This window comes from Syngnathoides biaculeatus, chromosome 11 (genome assembly GCF_019802595.1).
Source record: "Syngnathoides biaculeatus isolate LvHL_M chromosome 11, ASM1980259v1, whole genome shotgun sequence".
Lineage (NCBI taxonomy): Eukaryota > Metazoa > Chordata > Actinopteri > Syngnathiformes > Syngnathidae > Syngnathoides > Syngnathoides biaculeatus.
The window spans coordinates 20,318,156-20,329,278 of record NC_084650.1 but is presented as its reverse complement, the minus strand read 5'-3'; positions in this window follow the sequence as shown (position 1 = coordinate 20,329,278).

Below are 11,123 nucleotides of genomic sequence, written 5' to 3'. Positions count from 1 at the left end.
AAATTGTCAGTGGCAAACTTAAGACGGGCCTTGACATGTGCTGGTTTAAGCAGGGGAACCTTCCGTGCCATGATTTGAAACCATGACGTCTTACTGTATTACCAACAGTCACCTTGGAAACGGTAGTCCCAGGACTTTTCAGGTCATTGACCAAGTCCTGTCGTGTAGTCCTGGGCTGATTCCTCACATTTCTAAGGATAATTGAGACCCCACGAGGTGATGTCTTGGATGGGGTTCCAGTCCGATTGAGATTGAGCATCATGTTTAGCTACTTCCATTTTGTAATGATTGCTCCAACAGTGGACTTTTTTTCACCAAGCTACTTGGCAATTTCTCCGTAGCCCTTTCCAGCCATGTGGAGTTGTACAATTTTGTCTCTGGTGTCTTTGGACAGCTCTTTGGTCGTGGCCATGTTACAAGTTTGAGTCTTACTGATTGTATGGGGTGGACAGGTGTCTTTATGCAGCTAACGTCCTCAAACAGGTGCATCTGATTCAGGGTAATACATAGAGTGGCGGACTAACAGATCTTCGAGGGTCAGAATTCTAGCAGATAGACAGGTGTTCAAAAACTTATTTGTAGCTGTATCACACAAATAAATCGTTAAAAAAATCATACATTGTGATTTCTGGATTTTTTTTTTTAGATCATCTCTCTCACGGTGGACATGCACCTACAATGAAAAATTCAGACCCCACCATGATTTCTCAGTGGGAGAACTTGCAATATAGCAGGGTGTTCAAAGACTTATTTTCTTCACTGTATATGAATAGGCCAAAGATGGTTTTTGATGTTTTCTTTTCCTGTATAAACAAGTGAAATTGTATGAATAACCTCAACTCAATGTAGGTAGAGGGGCCAGCATGATCGTTCTGCTCTGTGCGTCAAATTCTAACTGTTCCAATTATATTATTTTGTAATTACACTTTCTTCACAGTCTTACTTTCCACTTCAAATTATCTCATTATGGAAGATAAACAAGTCAGACCTTTTAAATTATAAGAGGCTGCTTTATTGGTGGTCGTGCAGTCCACATTCAGCTAGCAGAAATAAATCCTTGACCAAAAAAAAAAAAAGTCCATCCAAGCCAAGTTTAATGGGAAACATTAGAGGTGTGTGTGTGTGTGTGTGTGTGTGTGTGTAGGTGGGGGAAAGGCAATGGGTAAAAGCTTCAAAACACATCAATTGATAATGGTGTGGATTTAAATGATGCATGTGTCAATGTGGGAAGTACAGGCTTGATCCAGGAAGCATCAGTGGTCCCGAGGGTGTCAGAGTGCAATGTGCTTTCCATCACTGATTGGTCATTAGTTGGCAAGGTGTGAAACGCTGCCATATTAACGTTTTCACACAGAGCCTGTTAGTGGGATGAAAGCCAAATGTTTGGAAACACACACACTCGTACACACAAGCGCACAGCGTTTATATATTCTGAGTAAAAACATCGACTCCATTTGACCAATGAGGGATGAGTTAATAAAGAAAACAACATTATCAGAGTCTGTGTGGTTTGCTTTTATTTATTCACCAGTTGGTCTTTTCTTATTCAGTTTCAAACCCCGCAACCATGCAAAGTGGAAAAAAAAACAAAACCCTGCTGATTTCAGATGTTTAACAACAAGATGAAGATTGAGTTTATCTGCTTCACATTTATTTCAACCCAAATGCAGATATTTGGCTTATAATATGTTTTATGTATGTACCAAAAAAATAATAACACAGCCACCACATACACAGATCTCACAGCTGTAGTATAAGGTCAATGAAAATACTCATTGATTTAAATTAAAACAAAATAGAGCAACACCATTGTAACCGGACAGCCTGAAGCAAGAAGCGTTCACACCAGTGAGAATCAAAGGACAGCCGTGACAAACAATGCTGCTGGGATTTAGTCTTCACTCAATTTTATGACTTTGCCTTGAGCCAAAAGTCATGAAATTACATTTTGTTATCAGGTGAGAGCGCGCCAACATTGACAGCACATCCCTTAACTAGCATGACTATTTTTATGCGAGGGTTTGTTCCAACTCCCAATTCTAATCCATCTTTGACTTTAGGTTACAAAAAGATATAAAGCTGTGATTCCTGCTTTAATCATTACCATAACGAAATAAAACAAATCTCATTTTTCACTTTTATTCTCAACTTGAACCAGCACATAGACAAAAGCATAGCCTGCAGCTGTTCACCCCGGAGAAGGATAAACAAGGACTGACAATAACATACAAATATGTTGATGCTTCTGTACAGGTGCTCGCCACTACAATCTAGCTACTGGCCTTTCCCCCATATAAAAGCATTTAAGATGTCACAGCGGAAGAATGAAAACAAATGATGGCTACATTCCGTAGGGTCTGGTTGCTGTGCAAAGTACTTTATGTATACAGATATATCAGACACACAGATTAAGATTAGAACATCCTGGCACATCATCATTGGAAAAAAAAACAATAGATACATAAATAAATACTAAAACCACTAACTAATACGACAAAACCCCCAGCACTGATAATGTTGCGTATGTCACACAGAACACGATCTGAAATGGATGCGACGTTGCTCTGATGATATGAAGCAGACTTTGTGTAGAACTTGGAGCACCAGAGGTCCCTGAACTCTAGAGAAGAAGCAGTTCTTGCAGGGAACCAAAGGCATAACTGCAGGCTGCCACATCACACAGTAGAATCTGTCTGGAGCTGGTGAACATCGTCATGAGCTGGGTACAGAAAGATTCAAACGCCGAGGCTCCCAGCGGAGCACCACTTTCTCTTCTCCAAAGCCTGAACATATTGCATTGCACTACTGGGACTTTGAATCAGTGCCATAGCTGTTGGAGGTTTGGATTTGCCTCGCGGATACATTGCATGAGTTGAGCTCTACCTGGTGTACTTGTTTATGCTCACAGGCGATCTATCCGAAAAGTGAAAGTAAGAGCGAAAATCTGTAACAGCGTCGATTGCTGAACGAGAATAATGCCGTTTGTGGATAATGAGGAAGGCCGCTGAGCATCACACTTACACACACGATTACTGACATCTCAGTGACTCTCAATGTAGCAGAACTAATTCACACATACAAATGTATGTCTAAAAAATGACGACTTCACTTGAGGCTAATTAATAATCAAACGAGCCAATGAACAGTGAAACACAGAGATGATGCTATGAGCGCGACGAGGTCAGGCTTTCAACTGTCACTGCCTCTTCAATTTTTGACTTCATCTGAAAAGAGGACATTAAATCCTTGCCACTCTAACGAGGCTGACATCCCACAACATAAATTCAGGATTATTATTAGCTATTATGAATTTGCCACTGTACGCCGCCACATATAGTTCGCATCTTGATTTGTGTCATTTTATTCCATTGTGCAATATTATCCATCCATCAATTTTCTTTGCCGCTTATCCTCACAAGGGTCACGGGAGTGCTGGGGCCTATCCCAGCTGTCAACAGGGAGGAGGCGGAGTACACCTTGAACTGGTTGCCAGCCAATCGGAGGGCACATCGAGACAAACAGTCGCACTCATAATCACACCTAGCGACAATTTACAGTGTCCAATTAATGTTGCATGTTTTTTGGGATGTGGGAGGAAACCGGAGTGCCCAGAGGAAACCCACGCAGGCACGGAGAGAACATGCAAACTCCACACAGGCGGGTCCGGGATTGAACCTGGGACCTCAGAACTGTGAGGCCAACGCTTTACCAGCTGTTCCACCATGCCGCCTGTGCAATATTATATTTTTGTATAAATACTTAATGGTACAAAGAAAAGAAGAGCAATTCTAAAATGATCCTCTGTACATTTAATTGTTTGATTATGATGTAATGGTGCTTTACTTAAGGGGGACATTCAGTTCCGAATGGCTTATCCTCATGAGGGTTGCGGTCGTGCCAGGTAACTTTGAATGAGAGGGGGGTAAAACCCTGAACTTGTCGGCAGCCCATCGCAGGGCACATATAAACAAATAGCTATCCACACTCACATTCACATCTACGGACAATTTTGAGTCAGAATCAGCTTTATTGGCCAATTTTTCTCCGTCAGTCGGTGCTGCCCTGGTACGACATTCCGAACAAAGAAAAACAAAGTAACAAGAGCAGGGAATGTGGGAGCAAACTAGAGTACCTGGAGACAACCCAGGTGGGCTTGCAAACTCCACACAGGGAAGGCCGGATTTAAATCTGGGTCCCTAGAACTGTGAGATAGACATCCTAACAAGTCATCTACCATGAGGCCACCGAGGGTGACATAATACGGAAAATTGACCTTTCGAGTGTTTGTATTCAAACGTTTTTGCCTGCGGGGCCCCTTCCTACCCACCAAATATAAAATGAAATAACCAAGTCATTTGTTATCTGACATTTAAAAAATGTATGATGCTCTGTACTCTCAATTTCAATTGAATAAATACACTCAACCCAGTCCATCAATTATAAATCCATGCATCCATTATCCAAGTCACTTGTGCTCACAAGGGTCACGGGAGGGCTGGAGCCCATCTCAGCTAGCTTTGGGCGAATGGCGGACTCCACCCTGAACTGGTCTCCAGTCAGTCAGCATGGCAGATATTGTATCAACACCACCACCGGGCGTGAATCGATTCCACGCTGTCCGCACCAAAGAGAGGCGTATGTACCACTTCACCATCAGTGACTAAATTATAGATTAAAGTTATTTTGAAAAGAAAAACTGCTATATCACAGCAGTCTGTTCAAGGTGATGCATTAATAGTTTAGGATTTCTTGAAATTTCGGGGTGGCATGTTGCCCTTTTTTCGCTAGAATAGACTAAGCTGCCCCTGCAGCTCCTGGATTCCATTTACAAATTCAAAACCAAAACAAGAGTGAACTAAAGCAAGATGAAATTTTCATCAAACTGTTACTTGAGGATCATTAATGTGATCCATCCATCTATATTCTTTGCCGCTTATCCTCACGAGGGTCGCGGGGAGTGCTGGAGCCTAACCCAGCTGTCAACGGGAGGAAACGGAGTACACCCTGAACTGGTTTCCAGCCAATCGCAGGGCACATAGAGACTAACAACCACACTGATAATCACATCTAGGGGCAATTTAGAGTATCCGATTAATGTTGCATGTTTTTGGGAAACCCACACAGGGATGGGGAGAACATGCAAACTCCACACAGACGGGCCCGGGATCAAACCCGGATCCTCAGAACTGTGAGGCCAACGCTTTACCAGCTGATCCACTGTGCCCATTAATGTGATATGTTATCAAATTTAACCTCGGCATCGAGATTCTCTCGTTCCTTTTTACATGGCGCGCAAATGACGCACTGTTTGTCTTTGACATGGCGGAACCCTGCTAAAACATTTTCTGTAGAAATTCTATAGAAATCAATAGAATTCTATAGAATTTGTACAGAACAACTTATTCTACAGAACTTTGGCTGTGATTTTCTATAGAATTTCTACAGAACAATAGAATTTCCAAAGAAATTCTATAGGACTTGGGTCCTAAAGTTGTATAGTTCTTTAGAAGTTATTTAGAAATGTTCTATAGAAATTTTTTAGCAGGGAAGAAGAAACTGATTTGCTCAAGTCCAGGACGTCAAAGCACACAAAGTTAGTTTATAGGGAACTGTAGGCAGACCTCCAGGGGAGGAGATCACAGATCTTCGCAGTGAAAGGGGGCACTTGAAGACCGCCTCACCCCGATCGTTCATGTGTGTGTCCCCAGTTATGCTGCAGCTGGTGAGATGATGTTAAAAATATCATGGGGCCGATAAAATTCACTGCGCCAGGACACCCATCTTACCGCAGTGTAAATTGATGGCTGGAATGCATGCTGTCTTGTTGAGCTTCTGTGCGCTTTGCACTTAGCGTTTTTTTTTTTGTTTTTGTTTTTTCAAATTAGGGGATCTAACAGCAGCCATAGCCTAAATCCTCACTGGCTGTCATGGTAACAAAATCCATACTCACCATTGGCCCAGCAGGATGTGGTCAAGATGAGGGCTGGCTTACTCACAGCAACAGCTGCCACTCTCTGTCTAATTTCAGCACAAAAAAAACAATCAGGTGGCCCTTGGATGGAAAGCATGCCACAGACTTGTTAAGACTCTTTGAAACTGTTAAATTGTCAAAAAGCATAGTATGCCACCTCTAAACCTTCTACTGATTATAGCACATAGTTTGGCTTTGGGTACTTTGCTGTTTTTCAAACCATACATCTTATCTAATCATCTTTGGGTACGTGAGCGTACTTAATGTCAGAAAGTTCATGTCTATGAGGCTATTATATTAAGGCCTACAAAAGAGATGAGTTTGAAAATGAATGTACCTTTGGAGAAGGAATGTTGACTTTAATAAATGAACAGTTCACATCAGAATTCATTTACTCCCGAGGCATTTAGCTCACGTTTGCGTTTGGACCAAATGACAATTAGTATAATCTCTTTGTGGGCTTAAATTCCTCGACTGTCAATACAGCAGACAAGCTAGTGTGTGAGAAGGTCAAGGGTCACAGCTGCTGCATATTTACAAAGAATGAAGTGCAATAATTGTGTCCATGCCTAGTAGAACATCCTTGCTGTGCATGTGTCTGTCTGTGTGTGTGTGAGAAGGTAACAAGACAATACATCATTAATTTAGTCACAGTTTAAAGTACGACCAAACAATTAACAGTCTTACCTACTTTTTGCTGTGTTAATAGTCTTGGGTCGGTTCCAGTATTCCATTGCTAAATAATTGGACAGCATAGTGGGCAATCACTAAGCCTCTTGCTCATACCAAGGGAGAGGTACGAGCCACATCGATCCATGTCTGAATCTCTGATCAATCACCCCAAATCAGTCCCTTGAGAATGTGGGAGGGGAAACAGGTGACAAGGAATGTCTCTATGACTGTATATGTATTCATCACAAGCATGGGATCTGTTTCGCATCTCAAGGAGCATCGTGTTTTCCGGACTTTGCACGCTTAAGTGGGCCCCTCTGCTCGCTGGGTTTGGACCGGCCAGACTCTCCAGGTGACATCGGTGGTAGAAGAGGCTGTGGCTTTTTGTAATTGAGTTGAATAAATGATTGCGTCTCCCGCGGCGACGGTGGCTGCGGCCTTCAGCTTTCTGCCTGGCTAGAGCCACCGCCGATTTAATTAATTTTTAATTAGGAGGGGAAATTGCAGGCCTGTTCCATTGGGACCTTTAAGACATCTGTGCATTAGAGATAACATTCTTAAATACCCCGAGCCTCCCAAAAGTGGCACCGCAACTTGGCTTGTCCAGGACAGAAGGAGCTTCTGGGAAAGTTTTCTGCTTGTGCTTGTGAAGCCGAGCATACACAGAGCATTAATCTGGCCGAACTTGACCCCGACTGCGCCATTCTGATCAAAGTCAGCAAAGACCCAATTATCCGATGGTGGCTTGACCGATTAGGCGGTGATGTGGGGTATGTGAAGAATATATTTTTCTCGCCAATGTGCTCGGAAAATGGTTGTGCCGACAATCATGAATGCTATATTTGTCAATATTGCAAACCCTTTGTGTATGGTCAACACAGAGGTCGGCCAATCAACAGACTCACATCGCCAATTAGAAAGAGAACTGACAAATGGAGGAGCAAGCGGTTGAGTTAAGCTAACGCTTAGCCTAGTTTAAAGCTTTCTGCATAATGGAGGCCCTGTGTCACCGCAGCGCCTTTCACTGGTGAATTTTGACACTGCAACAGACGTCTGGTTTCCAGCCAACACTCTTGATTTTCAGCGGCAAAATGGTAACGCGTGACATTGTTGACATTGTTGAATTAAGATGTTAGAAATTGGAATGTGTGTACTTGGCTTTAGACGTCCCTGTATAATGTGGGTTTTTTTGATTGTTCATTAGAGTGAATGTCTCCCCGCCATTCTGAGCTTCAAGTGCGAGGCCTTGGAAGATTTGATCCATCCATCAGTCAAACAGATTCACGTCACTGTCTAACCCGCTTTAATTGAGTGATTGATTGTACTTTCAATGCTACACATACACTTTTATGTAGCAGACAATTTATTTGCACATGCCCGACTGATTTTTCGCCTCTTGTGTTGTAATCTCTCACAAGTTTAGCTTGCTCACATTGCCGTCCAGGCTTTACGGTGTCTAAGAATGTAGCGTGGGGCTGTTCCACAGCCTGTTGGAAGATGTTTTACAGCCCCGGGAAGCAGTATGTTGTCACAACATGTTCAATATCACAACACATCAAAATTTATTACAGGCTTCCAGCACTTTTCATTCATTGTACTTTACTGCTGCGATAAAACACATTGATCTCTGCAAATAATACTTTTTATTATTGAACATTATCTCACACTCTCTTTAATCAGAATTATTACTTGTCTAGAATGTCTGTGCAGGAGGCATCATACAAGCAAATATACTAGGTAACAATATGAAGGATGAATTATGCCCTGTACCTGACGTCATTGCATCAGTGAATGAAACAATCAACAACAAAGCTGACACCTTCATGTGCTGTGCCTAAGAACAAGCTGACCTTATCTTGGAGATGCACCATGATTTCTTTTAAGAAATGTGGCACTTGATGGTAAAAATGCTTCAAATTTAAAATCAACCTCTCATAGAGCTCTCGACTTGAACTGTAGCAAAAAGATGTGACAAAGAACGTGAACGTGAACAAATATAACTAGGTGGCTGTAATCTGGTTCAAACACCCTGTTGGTGGAGCTGTCATCAATGTTTCAACATGTTAGTGTTGTTTACTTTCATACTGCAGGGCACAGGAGTGTAAAAAGTCAATTAGTGCCTCTTTGAAATTGTAAAATAGGACTAAGAGCAACCAGACCTCTCCAAAAAACTGCAATCCTGGGAGAGGTTTACTATGGAAGTAAATATGTGCCACCAGGATTTGAATTTGAAATGCCACAGAAAACAGGAGTTTAATTTGAAATATAAAGTGATCATATTTTCAATAGTTAGATTTCAGTGTAACTTTTCAATGTTAACAATTCAACGGGCTACCATTCGCAGTCTGAAATTCAACTGGTTGTGCCACCACACAGGGTTACTTCCGGTCAGAACTGAACACCCAGCCAATCCAGTTACCCTTTCTTAGTATGTGACATCACGTGACTATGAAAGCGTAACTGCAAATTGTAGCCGGTGGAATTTCAGACAGCGAATTGTAGCCAGTTGAATTGTTAACATTGAAAAGTTACACTGAAATACAACTATTGAAATTGTGATCACTTTATATTTCAAATTCAAATCCTGTTTTCTGTGGCATTTCAAATTCAAATCCTAGTGGCACATATTTACTTCCACATTTACTCATCGAAAAGACAACTCTTCACGGGGTTTTTGCTTTGGTCGCATTTCATCGTTTGCACACAAAAGACAAAACCGTTGCATTATTATTCCAATGGTATGTTCAATCTCATTCTACATTTTATAAAAAGCAATTGAGAAAAACTAGAAATGTTGTCTAAATGTTCCAGTTTATAGAACAAAGTGCAAAGATGAAAATTATGTAGCACGTTAGACCTTTGATCCCAGGTCCCTTGCTAATCTTAAATAATGGCACAAGAGTTAACGTTTACGGATGTGACCACGTAACCTCTGCTACTAATGTGGGTAAAATACAATCAATCCATTGTCTTTGCCGCTTATCCTCACAAGGGTCGCGGGAGTGCTGGAGCCTATCCCAGCTGTCAATGGGCAAGAGGCAGGGTACACGCTGAACTGGTTGCCAGCCAATCGGAGGGCACGTAGAAACAAACAACCACACTCACAATCACACCTAGGGGCAATTTAGAGTGTCCAATTAATGTCACATGTTTTTGGGATGTGGGAGGAAACCGGAGTACCTGGAGGAAACCCACGCAGGTACAGGGAGAGCATGCAAACTCCACACAGGCGGGTCCGGGATTGAACCCGGAACCTCAGAAGTGTGAGGCCAATGCTTTCCAGCTGTTCCACCGTGCCGCCAGTGAGATTTACAATGAAAAAGAACAATTTTGAACTTCAAGGGGGGAAAAAAAAAAATCAAGCGACACTGTGGTATATATTAGTGTTGCGCACGACACGGGCGAACCAGATCACAGTCATGCAGGTGTGCAAGGAGCAATGTGAAAGGAGCGGCAAAAACACAAACAGTTCCGTACGTCTTGAGCTACAGGGTAGTCGTACTTAACCTCTCCTGAGGGTAGTCAGGAAGCACTAGCTAGCTTTGTTGTCCTAAAAATGGACTCCGGTGTACAGATTCTTCTTTTATCATTTCATACTACCACAAATTAGTGACATCTAGCCTGGGCTTCAAATTATAAGGTCAATAATTTGTTGTATCCATCAAGAATTTGCATTGTAATTGAAGTACAACTTAGCAAGACAGTCATTCACGTAAAGAATTTTTTGCTTGCAAGACCCTCCCAAATACCGTAGAACACTATACATTCCAGAATTGTTGGCTGATTTTCAATTCGTACAGCTACTTGAAATGATTTCAATCACAATAAATAATGCAAACAATACACACACACACACACACACAAACTTGCATTCCCGATGCATTCCCGATGTAGTACAACTTTAGCATGTTTATTTAACAAGAAGAAAAGGCGCAAAAGCAGACCTCATAATGCAAGTAACTGTTGTCAATAGCATATATATATTTAAACCCGCGTGATAATATAAATGTCAACAAGTATTGCTTTGCCATTTTCCATAATGGCTTATTATCACAGATATTCTTGTGAGATTCTCACATTATAAAAGCCAAAGAAAATGTGAAATATACTTTTGAAATATGGATTTGGCAATGATGGTGACAGTTGTAATCTCTCATTTTCCTTTTGGTATTTTTTTTTCAGGCTACTTCTGAGTTTTGTCAAACCCAGTGGCGGTTCTAGTCCATTGATAGAGGGGATTGTTGGCTGGGGGCAGAGAGGTGCTAAGGATATTTTTTCAGGGGGGCTGGACAACAATCGTCAACTGAGCGGGCAATGCAGCTTTTTACCAGACTATTCCGGACGCATGCTTTCCATTTTCTCCACAGATGGGGGGGCATGTTTTGCTCAGCAGTTTCTCATTGGAAGCAAGTGACTTAAATCCAAGCCTGTTTTTTTTTCCAGTGGGAAATATTAATATGTAAATTTGAGGACTCGTGGA